Below are 24,900 nucleotides of genomic sequence, written 5' to 3'. Positions count from 1 at the left end.
CATTGTAATGTCCCTAGTACTTTATTAAATTAAACCTTTGTTTTGTTTCAATGTTTGCAAGTTGTAGTTTTTAAAGATGCTAGAATCTGTAAATAAATACATTTGCCTTGTTTCACAAGTGTCGTACTTGATGGAATTTTGTCCCGTACCCCAGCGGTGTAAAACATTTTTATAGGAAACAAAGGAAGCAATACAATTTCTTCCTTGCAGCGACAGCTGGTTTATTGGAAGAGGTGTTCAGCAGTAGCACGCAGAGCCCGTTGTCACGGAGCCGCCCCTCACGCCGTGAAGGGATGCGCTCTCCAAGGGCCCGAGGCTGCGCTCTCCCACCTTTCCCTCGGGCCGGCAGAGCCGCGGCAGCACGAGGCGCGCACTTGTCCGGCTCCTGCCTGAGAGGGGCCGGCTCCGGGCACGTTTCCGACGGCAGCAGCGGCGGCAGCGGCCCGGGAAGCCGCGTTCCCTCAGGCCAGGTGTCGGAGGGTGCCTTTGCCGAGGCCTGCGGGCAGCACGGGCCCGGAGCTGGCTGGGGCCCGTCTGGGGAGAGCGTTTGAGGCCGCGCAGCCCGGCGGCTCCGGAACGGCCGCGCGGCAGCGGCGGAGGCGGCGCGGGGCGGGAGAGGCGGCGGAGGCCGCGCTGAGCCCGCGCCGGCACCGCCGCGGCTCCGGGCGGGCGGGGAGGCTCCCGGCGAGGGGCCGCAGCTCCCGGGCAGTGCCCGAGATTCCCACCTGCGGCCAGAGCTGCTCCACGAGCTCCCGCCCTGCCGGGCTTCTCTTCTGGGCAAAGGCTGAGCCCAGCGGGGTTTGGCCGCCGCTCCCCCTCTGCCTCCCCACAGGCGGGGCCATCGCGGGAGGGGCTTGGGCCGGGCTTGTTCTCCTGGATCCGGGCAGGCCGCCGCGTTCAGCAGCTTTGTACCTGCTGATTATCGCTATTTAATGCCTGCTGCTCTTTCCTGTCCTTTCCTTTTTCTTTTTTTTTTGTTTTTTGTTTTTTGTTATTTTTCCCTTGTGCCTACTCACATTCGCCTCTCTTTGTTGATGAAAAAAGATTGGATAAAATTAAAAGGGGAGCAAACCTCTTTTGGAGTGTCCGGCTCTTAAATTAAAGCAAGAGAGTAGATGAAATAATTTGTACTTTTCCCAAGTCCTGCAGTGAAGTCACAGAGTGCTAATATTGAAATGAATGTCTGCTTCTAGCACTAGAAACAGCTTTGGACTTGATATTATAAAATTGTGAGCAACTGCCCCCACAGTGCAATGAAGATGAATGTAAGGTTATAAATAAATATTACAGTATTCCTAGGTATTAACGCCAATCATGAGCAGGACTTTTGGATCAGAATCAGGTTGCACAAAAAGCATTTGCAGCTTCTGCTGGATTTTGGTTAGGACCATCTGCTCGTTTGGCTGGTGAGAAATGCAAATTGATGAATTTGGGTAGGAATTTTTCATAGCCTTTTTTCATGATGGGTAGAAGCTAGATCGTCATGTATAACATTTGGGGAGGATTGGAGCAAACCTTTTCCACTTTGATGTCCTTTTTTCTCCCCTGTACTATATAATGCCCAACTTCTGCTTATCCTTTCTATGTTAAATGCATTATGTGCTTCTGAGCTATTTTTTATTTTTGGCTGTTGTGGTTTGACATGGAAAGAGAATTTTTTCCGGAAGGAAGAGGTCAATTTAGATATTGACCAATTAGAGGTGGACACGCCTCTGAGAACACAGAGGGTTAAAAGCAGAATTCCCAGGGGAACTCGCTCTCTTTGGTTCCGGTCAGCGTGCAGTGTGGGCTCTCCCCTGCCCAGCAACGAGCTGGGCGGGGCAGGGGAAAGCCCCATGGCCTGATAAAGGTAAGGCCGAAGGGTGGAAGGACTGGAACCGGGCTGGCCCCTGCAGATGGAAGGGTGGAAGAAATCTGGGATGTCTCCATTCCCCCCCAGCGGGAAGACAGCGGCAGTTTGTCAGCAATTCCACCGCGAGGAAGGAGGAGCGGGGCGGGGGGGGGGAAGCTGCAAGGTGCCCAGTCGCGTGGGAGTTGCTGGATGTCTGGGCATCGAGCCGTCCTGGGAGTTTGGACTTTTAACCCTTCCTTGAGAAATGAAAGCTTTGTGAATTTTCCTTTCCCCTCCTCGAATTGAAAGAGAGGAAAGAGGGACACCTTGGACCCTGGGATGTTAGAAGGAGGAATTCTAGATGGAAGGGGGACAAGGAGTGGCTTTGGCTGGACATTTCTGTGTTAGCCACAACCTGAACCAATCTTCTCCTCCAAGAGGGACTGTGTTTTGGGAGGATGCCAGTGAGTCAAGAGACCTGCTTCAGCTGGGAAAAAAGACAAAATTGGAGTGAACAGAGAAAAGGTTAGAGGGTTTGTGGTGGCACCCCCTTGTCCTGGAAAGGAAAGAGAAGAGAAGAAGATCTCTGTTCTTGAGCCCTCGGCCCCAGGGGAAAATGGGGGGGACTGTGGTCCCAAACAATGAAAAACTGAACTGTTGTTTTCTCCCCTCTTGGCAGGGCATCCTTGAAAGGAAAAATCCTAAAAGCAGTCGGTCCATCCATGCATTTGGTGGTGAGAGCACTGTGCATGGAAAGGAGAAGGGTCACCATGGCAAACTTTTCCTCCGGGCGGTGCCATGTGTGACATGGAAGCACAGGATGTGGAGCTGTGTTTCCTTGGGGGGTCTGTGGCACAGGAGAGACTCTGTTCTCTCGATGGACTGAGTATTGATTGTTTGGGGGGTGGAAACCTGATTGGGGTCGAGATTGTGTCTCACTGTGGTTTGTTGAAGTTGGGTGGTGGGGGGAGGAATGTTTTGCAAGGTTTTCATTTGATCTTTGTGTGGTTTTTCTTTCCTTCTTTAGTTTTTTCTTTTGTAGTAGTAGTTTAATACAGTTTTTTTCTATTATTAAGCTTGGGCCTGCTTTGCTCTGTTCTAGACTCCACAGCATTCAAGGGAGGGATCACATTTTCATGGGGGCACTGGCATTGTGCCAGTGTCAAACCATGACATTGGAGAATAAGTTAAACAACACAGCACAAAACTCTTGCAGCTATCAGCTATGATTATATCCTTTCTTCATTAGGGGTGAGAGCCAATAATACGTAGCAGATGAGATTAATCCAATGGATTAACGGCCCGCACAAGGGAAAACAAGATACTAAGTATTCACCAAGTTCCTTTTATGGTTGTCAGACTGACCTTAAAAATGTTACCTGTCAAAATGAATGTGTCCTGAAGCATATGAAGATATTTTTTTACACTTCCAGAGAGGGATTAACACACATTTTTGAGGAGCCTGAGAAACACCTTCAAGTGACCATAGATGGTAAATTAAGGTCCCATTCAGGGGCTATGAAGGAAGCCCTTCCTTCCGTGGATGCTTCCTTCCAGTGCCTGCTGCTTCTGAGCCAGCAGAAACCCCTTTTTGAGCAAAACACGCATTTGCTGCATATAACCTGTGTCCTCCTCTTCCTTTTACAGGGCATGCACTGAGCATGAGGACATCTGCTCCTGTTACCTTTCAACAAGGCAGAAATGTCACATTCTGTGAGTTTAACTCAGCTCAGGCTGGGGCTAAACATTATCTTGGCAACACAATGACCCGCTTCATAAAAGCAAGCTGAGACACTTTCATAATATTGTAGCTAATGACATTTCATCTGACTGTTTCTGCATTTCATTTTTCAGTTACAGATGCAATTTTGTTTACTAGGGTGAGGGTAGGAGTCATCATTTTTAAACTAGGTTCATATTCCTGAAGAGCAGAGCTCTTACATGGTGCTGAACTAGTGATTTTGTTAATATTCCATTTCCAGAGTTTCTTGTTCTTGTTCAGGTTATGCTTTGGAGCACAACCTGAAAAAATCCTTATAAGTAGCTTTAAAAACCTTTAAGTACCAATGTAAACATGGTGAGAAACTCCCTGGGATTTTTTCCAGTTGTTACAAAATGTTATCTTTGGAGATAAATACCGGAAATTTTCCGATAGAATATATGCATGTGTGTTTCTGTACATTGCACCTTGCCTGTATCAGGGGGAAAGAGGCCGCAGTAAAGGGAGTGTTTATAGAGAGCCAATAAATAAGGGCAATTTCAAAGCAACGATTCATTACATTGATATCCAGCAATAATACAATGCCATGAGCAATGGGTAGTCCTTAATTGCTGTCAGTCGTTAGCAACAGGTGTCCAGTGGAGGAGTTCTTAAGTTTCCCATAAAATGCCAGTGGAAGGATACCCATGGCCCAGTCCCATACAGGCTGCACTGATAGCCCTTGATGGTCCCACTTGCAGAAATCAGAGGTGAAAGCTCGTCAGCAAGAAAAGCTGGAAATGAAGGAGGATATTTTTGTTTTATGCGGCCTGCAGTTTTTTGTCTGTCCTTAGTGGTTTCTTTTTCCCACAGCATCTTGTCACAGTTCTTTTCACTTCGTAGTCTTGGAATTCTGGTTTTTGCCAGGCATGCTTCTCCCTTACTCCGCAGGATCACTTTGGTTCGATGAGACACTTTCTGCATTTTCTGCAGGATAAATTTGGTTTTCCTGGACATCCTTCCTGCCTGCTCTTCATGCTTTGTCTTCTGTGCCAATTTTACTGCTTGCGGATGTTTTCCTCTACACTATTTGTGCAGTTGTACCCTAAATCTCTGGATGCCCAATTTGCAGTATATGTGTACAAACATACATGTGTATTCATTGATTGATTTATTTGTTAGCTGTGTTACATAAAAGGTTGGTTACTTGGTATTGTTATTCTGATTGTCACTGTGTTACAAGAGCCTTACTGACTCCCCATGGTTCGGTTGTTTTAGTTTTCTGAGGTCTAGGTTGGAGACAAACTAATATTACTGATATTTTAGTCTGGTTTTATTCTAGGGACTCATCATGCCTCTAAGTCTGAAACTTTGGAAAAGTCTGCTTTTTGTTTCTTCCAGTTAATATTTTGTTACTTGATACTTACTGGACAGAAAGAAAAAGATGTTAGATCTTTTTTGTCTTGCTGTTCAGTTAGAATGTCCTTATTTCCTGTCTCTCTTAACCTTTCAGTGTTTTGCTCCACCCTCACTATGCCTAAAAACATCCCTTCAGTATCTGGATTGTGTAGATTCTAAGTGGAATCAGTGAGATTTTTTTTTCCAGGAATGCTTTGGAATTAAGCCCCCAGCCTTTTTCTTTTGCTTACATTACCTCCTTCCTTTAGGCAGAATTCTCTGCTCAAGAATCTTTAAAGTGTAATTAGGGTCAACTTGTGCCAAAGCTGTATTTGAACAGTTAAATTGTGCATGCATACAGGTCTGTAGGTGCGTGTATATGAATAGGGACAGGGAGTTTGTAATGGTCTAGACCTACACACACCTATATTTACAAACACTGCAGAAATCCCACTGTTCCACGACTGGTTCCTAGTGCTTCCCCGTCACCGTAATTCAGTTGCATCACGTGCCATAATCTTTTCCTCCACAGAGTTTTAGGTCACCTGCATACTTGATCGAGGCACAATACAGCTCTTTCCAGTCTTCATAAATATTAATTATGTTAATTAAATATTAAATCAAATAGTAAATCATAATTAAAGGTAAAATATTAAACATTTACGGAAGGAGATCCAGTGTTGGTGACTCTGAGAGCACATACGCCGACATTTCCTTCTAGTTAATGTTGTGCCATTTATAATTGTTAGGTAATGGTCCAGCAGCCAATGATGTGTTTCAGACAGCTATCTTCATGTTCAAGTGACATCATTCTTTCTCCTTGAAAGAGATTTGTTGAGCTATATTGAAAGCACTGACAACATTTCTGCAGCAAATTTCTGGTTTGGAGAACGATGATTGCAGCACACAAGACCCGAGAATTATTCTGCTCAAAGCTGAGCTTCCTCCGCAGTTCAAAGGCTGCTGGCCCTGGAACTTGGATTTGGAGTAGTTTAGAACATAGTGAAGGAATGTTGTATTTTAACCTAATCATCGCTGGGAAGGGGGAAACTCCCACCTGATTAAACTTTCTGTTCGTGGAATTTCATCCTACTTGTGGCACTGGAGTTGGTATTTTTATTGACAAACTGTCATGAATTTGCATTTGAACATGTAAGTTATAGTAGGATGGGAAAAAGTCAGGTCAGTAATGCCCGTACTGTTTATTTTTTCTCTATTTATGCTGTTTGTTTTGAAGTGTTATAATTTTCACATATTTAACTGATTTTCAAATATTCAACAAACCTGTCAGATTATTTTCACTAAATCACCATTCTGAAGAAAAGTGTAAAGAATTCACATTGTTCCAGCATTAGAATCATAGTGTTTGACAAGATATCCTACCTCTTTTATGAGGAGACAGATCTCAAAAGAGGAATTTTTAAGGATCCTTCCTTATAAAATGTTTCAGCAACTGCATTAATTTGTCGTGTTCCTGTGAACAGGTATTGGGAAAAACCCCATAATTACACTTGTGTTCACCATTTGAATCGCAATTTTTATGCCTTAGGTGGCTGTTTCAGAACCTGTTTCCCAATAGTACATTGTAATCAATTTAATGCATGTTAAAATCTCATTGTTTATTTGGGTACACTTATCAGCTGATGAAATTGCCGCTCATTGAAATTCAGTTGTGAAGTTAGCCATCTTCATCTGCAATCAAGCTGTACAAGCCTTGTTAAAATATTTTATTTATAGTAAAAATATCTGAGAAGAAATAAACATAAAAAAAAATATAAGTGGACAAGAGTGTTACAAAGTAGAAATTTTATGAACCTTGTGCCACACTTTTAAAAGTGATATTTTTGATATCTCCTTTTATGCTTGTTTTTCCAAACATATATGCTCCAAATTGGACCATTGAATATTTGTTTGTTCCTGTAACTTCTATTACATCTTATTGTTTTCCTTCAGTACACTGTTGCTCACTAAGAAATAGTCAAGTTCCCTTTTTAGAATCATTGCTGTATGCAAGTGAAGGAAGGTGGGGAAAAAAGCTTTAAAAATAAAAAAGTCTTGTTTAATGAAAGAGCTGCATGCTAATAACTGCTTGGTTAGGGATATAAATGTATTTTTATGTAAGATATATAGATATAGATAGCGATAAACCTACAGAAGCAGAACTACTGAAATACGAAGGGATCCTTTGCACCAGAAGTTCTGCTGTATGCTCTAGAATTTCCTTGGGGTTTTACCCTCCATCTCATGAGCTGTTAGAGACAGCAGTAATAGGGGCACCAGGAGGTGCCTCCGGGGCTCTCGGGCTACGTGGATGGCTGATTTCAGGTGCTCTGGGCCTGCCTGGGGCAGAGCCAGGGCCAGGGGCCATGGCCAGGCTGTGCCGTTGGGTTCCGTGCTCAGCGGCATCACCGTTGGCAACCACGGAAGGCTCCCCGGGAGCTCCAGGGACAGCGGCCGGTACCGTTGGCTCTCACTGCGTCTCGAGGCAGCGGCGAGTGCAGCAGGCGAGAGGAAGGCTCTGCTAGACAAGGGTTGGGGCGGCAGGATCGGCAGCCATGGTGAGTTTTGGGGCAGGGGTGAGGGTGCAGGGGCCACCTTGGGCAGAGCAGGGGCCACCACGGGGCTGCAGGGATGTGGCCTGACCTTCCCCTTGAGCTCCCTCTCCCATGCATTCCCAGGGCCCTGCATGTCCTGCCCCTTAGCCCAGGAGCCATCTCCCTCCCAGCCCTGCTGAGCCCCTTCTGTCCCTCTTCCTGCAGACCATCGGTGGAACTCTCACCAAGATCGTGGTGATGCTGGGCGCCTTCTCGTTCCTGTGTAGGAGGGATGACCAGACCGTGAAGGTCACCGAGGAGCTCCTGCGCCAGCACGAGGAGCAGCGCAAGCAGGAGATGGCCATGCTGCAGGAGATGGGGAAGAGGATCCAGGAGGTGCCCGAGATCACCGAGGACAGCCTGTTTCTCTGGGCCATTGAGCAGTGGTGGTTCTGGCCCTCTGTGGAAATTCTCCTGGTGCTCTTTTCTATCTACAGGTTGCCCAAGCAGGACAGGTCTGCCAACGACAGCTCAGCCTGCGGAGGAGCTCCAGCGGTGCCCGCAAGGAAGAGAAGGATGACGAGGAGGAAGAGGATGCGTGCCGTAGCCGACTTCTTTGACAAGCTGGATCAAGTCAGCCTTCCAGATGCCTGTCTGGAGTCGAAGCACGGCAGAAGTCAGAGGAGGGTTTGGAAGGGATGGTCAACGCATCTTCCAAGCCCTTCCCACAAGCGATTTTGGGACAGAGTTGCAGCCAGGGAACACAGTAGTATTCATTCTTAGGCTGTGTGATTTTATGTTCCCAATACCAGATAGTATTTTAGATGGTTAAGAAGTTTTTACTTTAGCTATAGCGTATAAGAATAGTAATGCAATTGTTCATAATTAGGAAGTAGTTCTATTGAAGCAGCAAATGTAATGCTATATAAATATGCTTAGAGTACAATCTAAGGAATAGAGTAGTAATCATTGTTAGATTATATAGGTTACCTTTCCCAATCTAGATTGTATATTAGATGTTTAAGAGTTTTCATTTTAAGTATAGTCTATAAGTGTATTATATAGAACATCTTACTAATATAGGAATATTAGTAAAATTGTTTAAAAATAGGACGTAGAATTTAGAGCTATTAAAGTAAAAAATGTAGCTAACTAAAATACCTAACTAAATGTCCTATGATAGCCACTAAAAGTCTTGTTCATTGTAATGTCCCTAGTACTTTATTAAATTAAACCTTTGTTTTGTTTCAATGTTTGCAAGTTGTAGTTTTTAAAGATGCTAGAATCTGTAAATAAATACATTTGCCTTGTTTCACAAGTGTCGTACTTGATGGAATTTTGTCCCGTACCCCAGCGGTGTAAGACATTTGTATAGGAAACAAAGGAAGCAATACAATTTCTTCCTTGCAGCGACAGCTGGTTTATTGGAAGAGGTGTTCAGCAGTAGCACGCAGAGCCCGTTGTCACGGAGCCGCCCCTCACGCCGTGAAGGGATGCGCTCTCCAAGGGCCCGAGGCTGCGCTCTCCCACCTTTCCCTCGGGCCGGCAGAGCCGCGGCAGCACGAGGCGCGCACTTGTCCGGCTCCTGCCTGAGAGGGGCCGGCTCTGGGCACGTTTCCGACGGCAGCAGCGGCGGCAGCGGCCCGGGAAGCCGCGTTCCCTCAGGCCAGGTGTCGGAGGGTGCCTTTGCCGAGGCCTGCGGGCAGCACGGGCCCGGAGCTGGCTGGGGCCCGTCTGGGGAGAGCGTTTGAGGCCGCGCAGCCCGGCGGCTCCGGAACGGCCGCGCGGCAGCGGCGGAGGCGGCGCGGGGCGGGAGAGGCGGCGGAGGCCGCGCTGAGCCCGCGCCGGCACCGCCGCGGCTCCGGGCGGGCGGGGAGGCTCCCGGCGAGGGGCCGCAGCTCCCGGGCAGTGCCCGAGATTCCCACCTGCGGCCAGAGCTGCTCCACGAGCTCCCGCCCTGCCGGGCTTCTCTTCTGGGCAAAGGCTGAGCCCAGCGGGGTTTGGCCGCCGCTCCCCCTCTGCCTCCCCACAGGCGGGGCCATCGCGGGAGGGGCTTGGGCCGGGCTTGTTCTCCTGGATGCGGGCAGGCCGCCGCGTTCAGCAGCTTTGTACCTGCTGATTATCGCTATTTAATGCCTGCTGCTCTTTCCTGTCCTTTCCTTTTTCTTTTTTTTTTGTTTTTTGTTTTTTGTTATTTTTCCCTTGTGCCTACTCACATTCGCCTCTCCTTGTTGATGAAAAAAGATTGGATAAAATTAAAAGGGGAGCAAACCTCTTTTGGAGTGTCCGGCTCTTAAATTAAAGCAAGAGAGTAGATGAAATAATTTGTACTTTTCCCAAGTCCTGCAGTGAAGTCACAGAGTGCTAATATTGAAATGAATGTCTGCTTCTAGCACTAGAAACAGCTTTGGACTTGATATTATAAAATTGTGAGCAACTGCCCCCAGAGTGCAATGAAGATGAATGTAAGGTTATAAATAAATATTACAGTATTCCTAGGTATTAACGCCAATCATGAGCAGGACTGTTGGATCAGAATCAGGTTGCACAAAAAGCATTTGCAGCTTCTGCTGCATTTTGGTTAGGACCATCTGCTGGTTTGGCTGGTGAGAAATGCAAATTGATGAATTTGGGTAGGAATTTTTCATAGCCATTTTTCATGATGAGTAGAAGCTAGATCGTCATGTATAACGTTTGGGGAGGATTGGAGCAAACCTTTTCACTTTGATGTCCTTTTTTTCCCCCTGTACTATATAATGCCCAACTTCTGCTTATCCTTTCTATGTTAAATGCATTATGTGCTTCTGAGCTATGTTTTATTTTTGGCTGTTGTGGTTTGACACGGAAAGAGAATTTTTTCCGGAAGGAAGAGGTCAATTTAGATATTGTCCAATTAAAGGTGGACACGCCTCTGCGAACACAGAGGGTTAAAAGCAGAATTCCCAGGGGAACTCGCTCTCTTTGGTTCCGGTCAGCGTGCAGTGTGGGCTCTCCCCTGCCCAGCAACGAGCTGGGCGGGGCAGGGGAAAGCCCCATGGCCTGATAAAGGTAAGGCCGAAGGGTGGAAGGACTGGAACCGGGCTGGCCCCTGCAGATGGAAGGGTGGAAGAAATCTGGGATGTCTCCATTCCCCCCCAGCGGGAAGACAGCGGCAGTTTGTCAGCAATTCCACCGCGAGGAAGGAGGAGCGGGGCGGGGGGGAAGCTGCAAGGTGCCCAGTCGCGTGGGAGTTGCTGGATGTCTGGGCATCGAGCCGTCCTGGGAGTTTGGACTTTTAACCCTTCCTTGAGAAATGAAAGCTTTGTGAATTTTCCTTTCCCCTCCTCGAATTGAAAGAGAGGAAAGAGGGACACCTTGGACCCTGGGATGTTAGAAGGAGGAATTCTAGATGGAAGGGGGACAAGGAGTGGCTTTGGCTGGACTTTTCCGTGTTAGCCACAACCTGAAACAATCTTCTCCTCCAAGAGGGACTGTGTTTTGGGAGGATGCCAGTGAGTCAAGAGACCTGCTTCAGCTGGGAAAAAAGACAAAATTGGAGTGAACAGGGAAAAGGTTAGGGGGTTTGTGGTGGCACCCCCTTGTCCTGGAAAGGAAAGAGAAGAGAAGAAGATCTCTGTTCTTGAGCCCTCGGCCCCAGGGGAAAATGGGGGGGACTGTGGTCCCAAACAATGAAAAACTAAACTGTTGTTTTCTCCCCTCTTGCCAGGGCATCCTTGAAAGGAAAAATCCTAAAAGCAGTCTGTCCATCCATGCATTTGGCGGTGAGAGCACTGTGCATGGAAAGGAGAAGGGTCACCATGGCAAACTTTTCCTCCGGGCGGTGCCATGTGTGACATGGAAGCACAGGATGTGGAGCTGTGTTTCCTTGGGGGCTCTGTGGCACAGGAGAGACTCTGTTCCCTCAATGGACTGAGTATTGATTGTTTGGGGGGTGGAAACCTGATTGGGGTCGAGATTGTGTCTCACTGTGGTTTGTTGAAGTTGGGTGGTGGGGGGAGGAATGTTTTGCAAGGTTGTCATTTGATCTTTGTGTGGTTTTTCTTTCCTTCTTTAGCTTTTTCTTTTGTAGTAGTAGTTTAATACAGTTTTTTTCTATTATTATTAAGCTTGGGCCTGCTTTGCTCTGTTCTAGACTCCACTTCACAGCATTCAAGGGAGGGATCACATTTTCATGGGGGCACTGGCATTGTGCCAGTGTCAAACCATGACATTGGAGAATAAGTTAAACAACACAGCACAAAACTCTTGCAGCTATCAGCTATGATTATATCCTTTCTTCATTAGGGGTGAGAGCCAATAATACGTAGCAGATGAGATTAATCCAATGGATTAACGGCCCGCACAAGGGAAAACAAGATATTAAGTATTCACCAAGTTCCTTTTATGGTTGTCAGACTGACCTTAAAAATGTTACCTGTCAAAATGAATGTGTCCTGAAGCATATGAAGATATTTTTTTACACTTCCAGAGAGGGATTAACACATATTTTTGAGGAGCCTGAGAAACACCTTCAAGTGACCATAGATGGTAAATTAAGGTCCCATTCAGGGGCTATGAAGGAAGGCCTTCCTTCCGTGGATGCTTCCTTCCAGTGCCTGCTGCTTCTGAGCCAGCAGAAACCCCTTTTTGAGCAAAACACGCATTTGCTGCATATAACCTGTGTCCTCCTCTTCCTTTTACAGGGCATGCACTGAGCATGAGGACATCTGCTCCTGTTACCTTTCAACAAGGCAGAAATGTCACATTCTGTGAGTTTAACTCAGCTCAGGCTGGGGCTAAACATTATCTTGGCAACACAATGACCCGCTTCATAAAAGCAAGCTGAGACACTTTCATAATATTGATATTCATAATAATGACATTTAATCTGACTATTTCTGCATTGAATTTTTCAGTTACAGATGCAATTTTGTTTACTAGGGTGAGGGTAGGAGTCATCATTTTTAAACTAGGTTCATATTTCTGAAGAGCAGAGCTCTTACATGGTGCTGAACTAGTGATTTTGTTAATATTCCATTTCCAGAGTTTCTTGTTCTTGTTCAGGTTTTGCTTTGGAGCACAACCTGAAAAAATCCTTATAAGTAGCTTTAAAAACTTTTAAGTACCAATGTAAACATGGTGAGAAACTCCCTGGGATTTTTCCAGTTGTGACAAAATGTTATCTTTGGAGATAAATACAGGAAATTTTCCGATAGAATATATGCATGTGTGTGTCTGTACATTGCACCTTGCCTGTATCAGGGGGAAAGAGGCCGCAGTAAAGGGAGTGTTTAGAGAGAGCCAATAAATAAGGGCAATTTCAAAGCAACGATTCATTACATTGATATCCAGCAATAATACAATACCATGAGCAATGGGTAGTTCTTAATTGCTGTCAGTCGTTAGCAACAGGTGTCCAGTGGAGGAGTTCTTAAGTTTCCCATAAAATGCCAGGGGAAGGAAGCCCATGGCCCAGTCCCATACAGGCTGCACTGATAGCCCTTGATGGTCCCACTTGCAGAAATCAGAGGTGAAAGCTCATCAGCAAGAAAAGCTGGAAATGAAGGAGGATTTTTTTGGTTTTTGCGGCCTGCAGTTTTTCGTCTGTCCTTAATGGTTTATTTTTCCCACAGCATCTTGTCACAGTTCTTTTCACTTTGTAGTCTTGGAATTCTGGTTTTTGCCAGGCATGCTTCTCCCTCACGCCGCAGGATCACTTTGGTTCGATGAGACACTTTCTGCATTTTCTGCAGGATAAATTTGGTTTTCCTGGACATCCTTCCTGCCTGCTCTTCATGCTTTGTCTTCTGTGCCGATTTTACTGCTGGCGGATGTTTTCCTCTACACTATTTGTGCAGTTGTACCCTAAATCTCTGGATGCCCAATTTGCAGTATATGTGTACAAACATACATGTGTATTCATTGATTGAGTTATTTGTTAGCTGTGTTACATAAAAGGTTGGTTGCTTGGTATTGTTATTCTGATTGTCACTGTGTTACAAGAGCCTTTCTGACTCCCCATGGTTCGGTTGTTTTAGTTTTCTGAGGTCTAGGTTGGAGACAAACTAATATTACTGATATTTTAGTCTGGTTTTATTCTAGGGACTCATCATGCCTGTAGTCTGAAACTTTGGAAAAGTCTGCCTTTTGTTTCTTCCAGTTAATATTTTGTTACTTGATACTTACTGGACAGAAAGAAAAAATGTTAGATCTGTTTTGTCTTGCTGTTCATTTAGAATGTCCTTATTTCCTGTCTCTCTTAACCTTTCCGTGTTTTGCTCCACCCTCACTATGCCTAAAAACATCCCTTCAGTGTCTGGATTGTGTAGATTCTAAGTGGAATCAGTGAGATTTTTTTTTTCCAGGAATGCTTTGGAATTAAGCCCCCAGCCTTTTTCTTTTGCTTACATTACCTCCTTCCTTTAGGCAGAATTCTCTGCTCAAGAATCTTTAAAGTGTAATTAGGGTCAACTTGTGCCAAAGCTGTATTTGAACAGTTAAATTGTGCACGCATACAGGTCTGTAGGTGTGTGTATATGAATAGAGACAGGGAGTTTGTAATGGTCTAGACCTACACACACCTATATTTACAAACACTGCAGAAATCCCACTGTTCCACGACTGGTTCCTAGTGCTTCCCCGTCACTGTAATTCAGTTGCATCACGTGCCATAATTTTTTCCTCCACAGAGTTTTAGGTCACCTGCATACTTGATCGAGGCACAGTACAGCTCTTTCCAGTCTTCATAAATATTAATTATGTTAATTAAATATTAAATCAAATAGTAAATCATGATTAAAGGTAAAATCTTAAACATTTACGGAAGGAGATCCAGTGTTGGTGACTCTGAGAGCACATATGCAGACATTTCCTTCTAGTTAATGTTGTGCCATTTATAATTGTTAGGTAATGGTCCAGCAGCCAATGATGTGTTTCAGACGGCTATCTTCATGTTCAAGTGACATCATTCTTTCTCCTTGAAAGAGATTTGTTGAGCTGTATTGAAAGCACTGACAACATTTCTGCAGCAAATTTCTGGTTTGGAGAACGATGATTGCAGCACACAAGACCTGAGAATTATTCTGCTCAAAGCTGAGCTTCCTCCGCAGTTCAAAGGCTGCTGGCCCTGGAACTTGGATTTGGAGTAGTTTAGAACATAGTGAAGGAATGTTGTATTTTAACCTAATCATCGCTGGGAAGGGGGAAACTCCCACCTGATTAAACTTTCTGCTCGTGGAATTTCATCCTACTTGTGGCACTAGAGTTGGTATTTTTATTGACAAACTGTCATGAATTTACATTTGAACATGTAAGTTATAGTAGGATGGGAAAAAGTCAGGTCAGTAATGCCCGTACTGTTTATTTTTTCTCTATTTATGCTGTTTCTTTTGAAGTGTTGTAATTTTCACATATTTAACAGATTTTCAAATATTCAACAAACCTGTCAGATTATTTTCACTAAATCACCATTCTGAAGAAAAGTGTAAAGAATTCACATTGTTCCAGCATTAGAATCATAGTGTTTGACAAGATATCCTACCTCTTTTATGAGGAGACAGATCTCAAAAGAGGAATTTATTAAGGATCCTTCCTTATAAAATGTTTCAGCAACTGCATTAATTTGTCGTGTTCCTGTGAACAGGTATTGGGAAAAACCCCATAATTACACTTGTGTTCACCATTTGAATTGCAATTTTTATGCCTTAGGTGGCTGTTTCAGAACCTGTTTCCCAATAGTACATTGTAATCAGTTTAATGCATGTTAAAATCTCATTGTTTATTTGGGTACACTTATCAGCTGATGAAATTGCCGCTCATTGAAATTCAGTTGTGAAGTTAGCCATCTTCATCTGCAATCAAGCTGTACAAGTCTTGTTAAAATATTTTATTTTTAGTAAAAACATCTGAGAAGAAATAAACATTAAAAAAAAATATAAGTGGACAAGAGTGTTACAAAGTAGAAATTTTATGAACCTTGTGCCACACTATTAAAAGTGATATTTTTGATATCTCCTTTTATGCTTGTTTTTCCAAACATATATGCTCCAAATTGGACCATTGAATATTTGTTTGTTCCTGTAACTTCTATTACATCTTATTGTTTTCCTTCAGTACACTGTTGCTCACTAAGAAATAGTCAAGTTCCCTTTTTTAGAATCATTGCTGTATGCAAGTGAAGGAAGGTGGGGAAAAAAGCTTTAAAAAAAAAAAAGTCTTGTTTAATGAAAGAGCTGCATGCTAATAACTGCTTGGTTAGGGATATAAATGTATTTTTATGTAAGATATATAGATATAGATAGCGATAAACCTACAGAAGCAGAACTACTGAAATACGAAGGGATCCTTTGCACCAGAAGTTCTGCTGTATGCTCTAGAATTTCCTTGGGGTTTTACCCTCCATCTCATGAGCTGTTAGAGACAGCAGTAATAGGGGCACCAGGAGGTGCCTCCGGGGCTCTCGGGCTACGTGGATGGCTGATTTCAGGTGCTCTGGGCCTGCCTGGGGCAGAGCCAGGGCCAGGGGCCATGGCCAGGCTGTGCCGTTGGGTTCCGTGCTCAGCGGCATCACCGTTGGCAACCACGGAAGGCTCCCCGGGAGCTCCAGGGACAGCGGCCGGTACCGTTGGCTCTCACTGCGTCTCGAGGCAGCGGCGAGTGCAGCAGGCGAGAGGAAGGCTCTGCTGGACAAGGGTTGGGGCGGCAGGATCGGCAGCCATGGTGAGTTTTGGGGCAGGGGTGAGGGTGCAGGGGCCACCTTGGGCAGAGCAGGGGCCACCACGGGGCTGCAGGGATGTGGCCTGACCTTCCCCTTGAGCTCCCTCTCCCATGCATTCCCAGGGCCCTGCATGTCCTGCCCCTTAGCCCAGGAGCCATCTCCCTCCCAGCCCTGCTGAGCCCCTTCTGTCCCTCTTCCTCCAGACCATCGGTGGAACTCTCACCAAGATCGTGGTGATGCTGGGCGCCTTCTCGTTCCTGTGTAGCAGGGATGACCAGACCGTGAAGGTCACCGAGGAGCTCCTGCGCCAGCACGAGGAGCAGCGCAAGCAGGAGATGGCCATGCTGCAGGAGATGGGGAAGAGGATCCAGGAGGTGCCCGAGATCACCGAGGACAGCCTGTTTCTCTGGGCCATTGAGCAGTGGTGGTTCTGGCCCTCTGTGGAGATTCTCCTGGTGCTCTTTTCTGTCTACAGGTTGCCCAAGCAGGACAGGTCTGCCAATGACAGCTCAGCCTGCGGAGGAGCTCCAGCGGTGCCTGCAAGGAAGAGAAGGATGATGAGGAGGAAGCGGATGCGTGCCGTAGCCGACTTCTTTGACAAGCTGGATCAAGTCAGCCTTCCAGATGCGTGTCTGGAGTCGAAGGACGGCAGAAGTCTGAGGAGGGTTTGGAAGGGATGGTCAACACATCTTCCAAGCCCTTCCCACAAGCGATTTTGGGACAGAGTTGCAGCCAGGGAACACAGTAATATTCATTCTTAGGCTGTATGTTTGTATGTTCCCAATACCAGATTATATTTTAGACGGTTAAGAAGTTTTCATTTTAGGTATAGCGTATAAGAATAGTATTTCAATTGTTCATAAATAGGAAGTAGTGCTATTGAAGCAGCAACTGTAATGCTATATAAATATGCATAGAGTTCAATCTAAGGAATAGAGTAGTAATCATTGTTAGATTATATAGGTTACCTTTCTCAATCCAGATTGTATTTTAAATGTTTAAGAGTTTTCATTTTAAGTATAGACTGTAAGTGTATTATATAAATATCTTACTAATATAGGAAATAATAAAATTGTTTATAAATAGGATGTAGAATGTGCTGTGCTATCCACTAAAATTCTTGTTCATTGTAATGTCCCTAGTACTTTACTCAATTAAACCTTTGTTTTGTTTCAATGTTTGCAAGTTGTAGTTTTTAAAGATGTTAGAATCTGTAAATAAATACATTTGCCTTGTTTCACAAGTGTCGTACTTGATGGAATTTTGTCCCGTACCCCAGCGGTGTAAGACATTTGTATAGGAAACAAAGGAAGCAATACAATTTCTTCCTTGCAGCGACAGCTGGTTTATTGGAAGAGGTGTTCAGCAGTAGCACGCAGAGCCCGTTGTCACGGAGCCGCCCCTCACGCCGTGAAGGGATGCGCTCTCCAAGGGCCCGAGGCTGCGCTCTCCCACCTTTCCCTCGGGCCGGCAGAGCCGCGGCAGCACGAGGCGCGCACTTGTCCGGCTCCTGCCTGAGAGGGGCCGGCTCTGGGCACGTTTCCGACGGCAGCAGCGGCGGCAGCGGCCCGGGAAGCCGCGTTCCCTCAGGCCAGGTGTCGGAGGGTGCCTTTGCCGAGGCCTGCGGGCAGCACGGGCCCGGAGCTGGCTGGGGCCCGTCTGGGGAGAGCGTTTGAGGCCGCGCAGCCCGGCGGCTCCGGAACGGCCGCGCGGCAGCGGCGGAGGCGGCGCGGGGCGGGAGAGGCGGCGGAGGCCGCGCTGAGCCCGCGCCGGCACCGCCGCGGCTCCGGGCGGGCGGGGAGGCTCCCGGCGAGGGGCCGCAGCTCCCGGGCAGTGCCCGAGATTCCCACCTGCGGCCAGAGCTGCTCCACGAGCTCCCGCCCTGCCGGGCTTCTCTTCTGGGCAAAGGCTGAGCCCAGCGGGGTTTGGCCGCCGCTCCCCCTCTGCCTCCCCACAGGCGGGGCCATCGCGGGAGGGGCTTGGGCCGGGCTTGTTCTCCTGGATCCGGGCAGGCCGCCGCGTTCAGCAGCTTTGTACCTGCTGATTATCGCTATTTAATGCCTGCTGCTCTTTCCTTTCCTTTCCTTTTTCTTTCCTTTCCTTTTTCTTTTTTTTTTGTTTTTTTGTTTTTTGTTATTTTTCCCTTGTGCCTACTCACATTCGCCTCTCCTTGTTGATGAAAAAAGATTGGATAAAATTAAAAGGGGAGCAAACCTCTTTTGGAGTGTCTGGCTCTTAAATTAAAGCAAGAGAGCAGATGAAATAATTTGTACTTTTCCCAAGTCCTGCAGTGAAGTCACAGAGTGCTAATATTGAAATGAATGTCTGCTTCTAGCACTAGAAACAGTTTTGGACTTGATACTATAAAATTGTGAGCAACCTTCCCCACAGTGCAATGAAGATGAATTTAAGGTTATAAATAAATATTACAGTATTCCTAGGTATTAATGCCAATCATGAGCAGGACTGTTGGATCAGAATCAGGTTGCACAAAAAGCATTTGCAGCTTCTGCTGCATTTTGGTTAGGACCATCTGCTGGTTTGGCTGGTGAGAAATGCAAATTGATGAATTTGGGTAGGAATTTTTCATAGCCTTTTTTCATGATGGGTAGAAGCTAGATCGTCATGTATAACGTTTGGGGAGGATTGGAGCAAACCTTTTCCACTTTGATGTCCTTTTTTCTCCCCTGTACTATATAATGCCCAACTTCTGCTTATCCTTTCTATGTTAAATGCATTATGTGCTTCTGAGCTATTTTTTATTTTTGGCTGTTGTGGTTTGACACGGAAAGAGAATTTTTTCCGGAAGGAAGAGGTCAATTTAGATATTGTCCAATTAGAGGTGGACACGCCTCTGAGAACACAGAGGGTTAAAAGCAGAATTCCCAGGGGAACTCGCTCTCTTTGGTTCCGGTCAGCGTGCAGTGTGGGCTCTCCCCTGCCCAGCAACGAGCTGGGCGGGGCAGGGGAAAGCCCCATGGCCTGATAAAGGTAAGGCCGAAGGGTGGAAGGACTGGAACCGGGCTGGCCCCTGCAGATGGAAGGGTGGAAGAAATCTGGGATGTCTCCATTCCCCCCCAGCGGGAAGACAGCGGCAGTTTGTCAGCAATTCCACCGCGAGGAAGGAGAAGCAGGGCGGGGGGGAAGCTGCGAGGTGCCCAGTCGCGTGGGAGTTGCTGGATGTCTGGGCATCGAGCCGTCCTGGGAGTTTGGACTTTTAACCCTTCCTTGAGAAATGAAAGCTTTGTGAATTTTCCTTTCCCCTCCTCGAATTGAAAGAGAGGAAAGAGGGACACCTTGGACCCTGGGATGTTAGAAGGAGGAATTCTAGATGGAAGGGGGACAAGGAGTGGCTTTGGCTGGACTTTTCCGTGTTAGCCACAACCTGAACCAATCTTCTCCTCCAAGAGGGACTGTGTTTTGGGAGGATGCCAGTGAGTCAAGAGACCTGCTTCAGCTGGGAAAAAAGACAAAATTGGAGTGAACAGAGAAAAGGTTAGGGGGTTTGTGGTGGCACCCCCTTGTCCTGGAAAGGAAAGAGAAGAGAAGAAGATCTCTGTTCTTGAGCCCTCGGCCCCAGGGGAAAATGGGGGGGACTGTGGTCCCAAACAATGAAAAACTGAACTGTTGTTTTCTCCCCTCTTGGCAGGGCATCCTTGAAAGGAAAAATCCTAAAAGCAGTCTGTCCATCCATGCATTTGGTGGTGAGAGCACTGTGCATGGAAAGGAGAAGGGTCACCATGGCAAACTTTTCTCCGGGCGGTGCCATGTGTGACATGGAAGCACAGGATGTGGAGCTGTGTTTCCTTGGGGGGTCTGTGGCACAGGAGAGACTCTGTTCCCTCGATGGACTGAGTATTGATTGTTTGGGGGGTGGAAACCTGATTGGGGTCGAGATTGTGTCTCACTGTGGTTTGTTGAAGTTGGGTGGTGGGGGGAGGAATGTTTTGCAAGGTTTTCATTTGATCTTTGTGTGGTTTTTCTTTCCTTCTTTAGTTTTCTCTTTTCTTTTGTAGTAGTAGTTTAATACAGTTTTTTTCTATTATTATTAAGCTTGGGCCTGCTTTGCTCTGTTCTAGACTCCACTTCACAGCATTCAAGGGAGGGATCACATTTTCATGGGGGCACTGGCATTTGTGCCAGTGTCAAACCATGACATTGGAGAATAAGTTAAACAACACAGCACAAAACTCTTGCAGCTAACAGCTATGATTATATCCTTTCTTCATTAGGGGTGAGAGCCAATAATACGTAGCAGATGAGATTAATCCAATGGATTAACGGCCCGCACAAGGGAAAACAAGATATTAAGTATTCACCAAGTTCCTTTTATGGTTGTCAGACTGACCTTAAAAATGTTACCTGTCAAAATGAATGTGTCCTGAAGCATATGAAGATATTTTGTTACACTTCCAGAGAGGGATTAACACACATTTTTGAGGAGCCTGAGAAACACCTTCAAGTGACCATAGATGGTAAATTAAGGTCCCATTCAGGGGCTATGAAGGAAGCCCTTCCTTCCGTGGATGCTTCCTTCCAGTGCCTGCTGCTTCTGAGCCAGCAGAAACCCCTTTTTGAGCAAAACACGCATTTGCTGCATATAACCTGTGTCCTCCTCTTCCTTTTACAGGGCATGCACTGAGCATGAGGACATCTGCTCCTGTTACCTTTCAACAAGGCAGAAATGTCACATTCTGTGAGTTTAACTCAGCTCAGGCTGGGGCTAAACATTATCTTGGCAACACAATGACCTGCTTCATGAAAGCAAGGTGAGACTCTTTCATAATATTGTAGCTAATAACACTTCATCTGACTGTTTCTGCATTTAATTTTTCAGTTACAGATGCAATTTTGTTTACTAGGGCGAGGGTAGGAGTCATCATTTTTAAACTAGGTTCATATTCCTGAAGAGCAGAGCTCTTACATGGTGCTGAACTAGTGATTTTGTTAATATTCCATTTCCAGAGTTTCTTGTTCTTGTTCAGGTTATGCTTTGGAGCACAACCTGAAAAAATCCTTATAAGTAGCTTTAAAAACTTTTAAGTACCAATGTAAACATGGTGAGAAACTCCCTGGGATTTTTCCAGTTGTGAGAAAATGTTATCTTTGGAGATAAATACAGGAAATTTTCCGATAGAATATATGCATGTGTGTGTCTGTACATTGCACCTTGCCTGTATCAGGGGGAAAGAGGCCGCAGTAAAGGGAGTGTTTAGAGAGAGCCAATAAATAAGGGCAATTTCAAAGCAACGATTCATTACATTGATATCCAGCAATAATACAATACCATGAGCAATGGGTAGTTCTTAATTGCTGTCAGTCGTTAGCAACAGGTGTCCAGTGGAGGAGTTCTTAAGTTTCCCATAAAATGCCAGGGGAAGGAAGCCCATGGCCCAGTCCCATACAGGCTGCACTGATAGCCCTTGATGGTCCCACTTGCAGAAATCAGAGGTGAAAGCTCATCAGCAAGAAAAGCTGGAAATGAAGGAGGATTTTTTTGTTTTTTGCGGCCTGCAGTTTTTCATCTGTCCTTAGTGGTTTCTTTTTTCCACAGCATCTTGTCACAGTTCTTTTCACTTTGTAGTCTTGGAATTCTGGTTTTTGCCAGGCATGCTTCTCCCTTACTCCGCAGGATCACTTTGGTTCGATGAGACACTTTCTGCATTTTCTGCAGGATAAATTTGGTTTTCCTGGACATCCTTCCTGCCTGCTCTTCATGCTTTGTCTTCTGTGCCGATTTTACTGCTTGCGGATGTTTTCCTCTACACTATTTGTGCAGTTGTACCCTAAATCTCTGGATGCCCAATTTGCAGTATATGTGTACAAACATACATGTGTATTCATTGATTGAGTTATTTGTTAGCTGTGTTACATAAAAGGTTGGTTGCTTGGTATTGTTATTCTGATTGTCACTGTGTTACAAGAGCCTTTCTGACTCCCCATGGTTCGGTTGTTTTAGTTTTCTGAGGTCCAGGTTGGAGACAAACTAATCTTACTGATATTTTAGTCTGGTTTTATTCTAGGGACTCATCATGCCTGTAGTCTGAAACTTTGGAAAAGTCTGCCTTTTGTTTCTTCCAGTTAATATTTTGTTACTTGATACTTACTGGACAGAAAGAAAAAATGTTAGATCTTTTTTGTCTTGCTGTTCAGTTAGAATGTCCTTATTTCCTGTCTCTCTTAACCTTTCCGTGTTTTGCTCCACCCTCACTATGCCTAAAAACATCCCTTCTGTATCTGGATTGTGTAGATTCTAAGTGGAATCAGTGAGATTTTTTTTTCCAGGAATGCTTTGGAATTAAGCCCCCAGCCTTTTTCTTTTGCTTACATTACCTCCTTCCTTTAGGCAGAATTCTCTGCTCAAGAATCTTTAAAGTGTAATTAGGGTCAACTTGTGCCAAAGCTGTATTTGAACAGTTAAATTGTGCACGCATACAGGTCTGTAGGTGCGTGTATATGAATAGAGACAGGGAGTTTGTAATGGTCTAGACCTACACACACCTATATTTACAAACACTGCAGAAATCCCACTGTTCCACGACTGGTTCCTAGTGCTTCCCTGTCACTGTAATTCAGTTGCATCACGTGCCATAATCTTTTCCTCCACAGAGTTTTAGGTCACCTGCATACTTGATCGAGGCACAATACAGCTCTTTCCAGTCTTCATAAATATTAATTATGTTAATTGAATACTATATAGTAAATCATAATTAAAATTAAAATATTAAACATTTACTGAAGGAGATCCAGTGTTGGTGACTCTGAGAGCACATACGCAGACATTTCCTTCTAGTTAATGTTGTGCCATTTATAATTGTTAGGTAATGGTCCAGCAGCCAATGATGTGTTTCAGACAGCTATCTTCATGTTCAAGTGACATCATTCTTTCTCCTTGAAAGAGATTTGTTGAGCTATATTGAAAGCACTGACAACATTTCTGCAGCAAATTTCTGGTTTGGAGAACGATGATTGCAGCACACAAGACCTGAGAATTATTCTGCTCAAAGCTGAGCTTCCTCCGCAGTTCAAAGGCTGCTGGCCCTGGAACTTGGATTTGGAGTAGTTTAGAACATAGTGAAGGAATGTTCTATTTTAACCTAATCATCACTGGGAAGGGGGAAACTCACACCTGATTAAACTTTCTGTTCGTGGAATTTCATCCTACTTGTGGCACTGGAGTTGGTATTTTTATTGACAAACTGTCATGAATTTACATTTGAACATGTAAGTTATAGTAGGATGGGAAAAAGTCAGGTCAGTAATGCCCGTACTGTTTATTTTTTCTCTATTTATGCTGTTTGTTTTGAAGTGTTATAATTTTCACATATTTAACTGATTTTCAAATATTCAACAAACCTGTCAGATTATTTTCACTAAATCACCATTCTGAAGAAAAGTGTAAAGAATTCACATTGTTCCAGCATTAGAATCATAGTGTTTGACAAGATATCCTACCTCTTTTATGAGGAGACAGATCTCAAAAGAGGAATTTTTAAGGATCCTTCCTTATAAAATGTTTCAGCAACTGCATTAATTTGTCGTGTTCCTGTGAACAGGTATTGGGAAAAACCCCATAATTACACTTGTGTTCACCATTTGAATTGCAATTTTTATGCCTTAGGTGGCTGTTTCAGAACCTGTTTCCCAATAGTACATTGTAATCAGTTTAATGCATGTTAAAATCTCATTGTTTATTTGGGTACACTTATCAGCTGATGAAATTGCCGCTCATTGAAATTCAGTTGTGAAGTTAGCCATCTTCATCTGCAATCAAGCTGTACAAGCCTTGTTAAAATATTTTATTTTTAGAAAAATAGCTGAGAAGAAATAAACATTAAAAAAAAATATAAGTGGACAAGAGTGTTACAAAGTAGAAATTTTATGAACCTTGTGCCACACTTTTAAAAGTGATATTTTTGATATCTCCTTTTATGCTTGTTTTTCCAAACATATATGCTCCAAATTGGACCATTGAATATTTGTTTGTTCCTGTAACTTCTATTACATCTTATTGTTTTCCTTCAGTACACTGTTGCTCACTAAGAAATAGTCAAGTTCCCTTTTTAGAATCATTGCTGTATGCAAGTGAAGGAAGGTGGGGAAAAAAGCTTTAAAAAAAAAAAAGTCTTGTTTAATGAAAGAGCTGCATGCTAATAACTGCTTGGTTAGGGATATAAATGTATTTTTATGTAAGATATATAGATATAGATATAGATATCTATAAACCTACAGATACTGAACTACTGAAATACGAAGGGATCCTTTGCACCAGAAGTTCTGCTGCATGCTCTAGAATTTCCTTGGGGTTTTACCCTCCATCTCATGAGCTGTTAGAGACAGCAGTAATAGGGGCACCAGGAGGTGCCTCCGGGGCTCTCGGGCTACGTGGATGGCTGATTTCAGGTGCTCTGGGCCTGCCTGGGGCAGAGCCAGGGCCAGGGGCCATGGCCAGGCTGTGCCGTTGGGTTCCGTGCTCAGCGGCATCACCGTTGGCAACCACGGAAGGGTCCCCGGGAGCTCCAGGGACAGCGGCCGGTACCGTTGGCTCTCACTGCGTCTCGAGGCAGCGGCGAGTGCAGCAGGCGAGAGGAAGGCTCTGCTGGACAAGGGTTGGGGCGGCAGGATCGGCAGCCATGGTGAGTTTTGGGGCAGGGGTGAGGGTGCAGGGGCCACCTTGGGCAGAGCAGGTGCCACCACGGGGCTGCAGGGATGTGGCCTGACCTTCCCCTTGAGCTCCCTCTCC

The sequence above is a fragment of the Lonchura striata genome, chromosome 11 (genome assembly GCF_050655825.1).
Source record: "Lonchura striata isolate lonStrDom1 chromosome 11, ASM5065582v1, whole genome shotgun sequence".
Classification (NCBI taxonomy): domain Eukaryota; kingdom Metazoa; phylum Chordata; class Aves; order Passeriformes; family Estrildidae; genus Lonchura; species Lonchura striata.
This window is presented reverse-complemented; position numbering follows the sequence as displayed.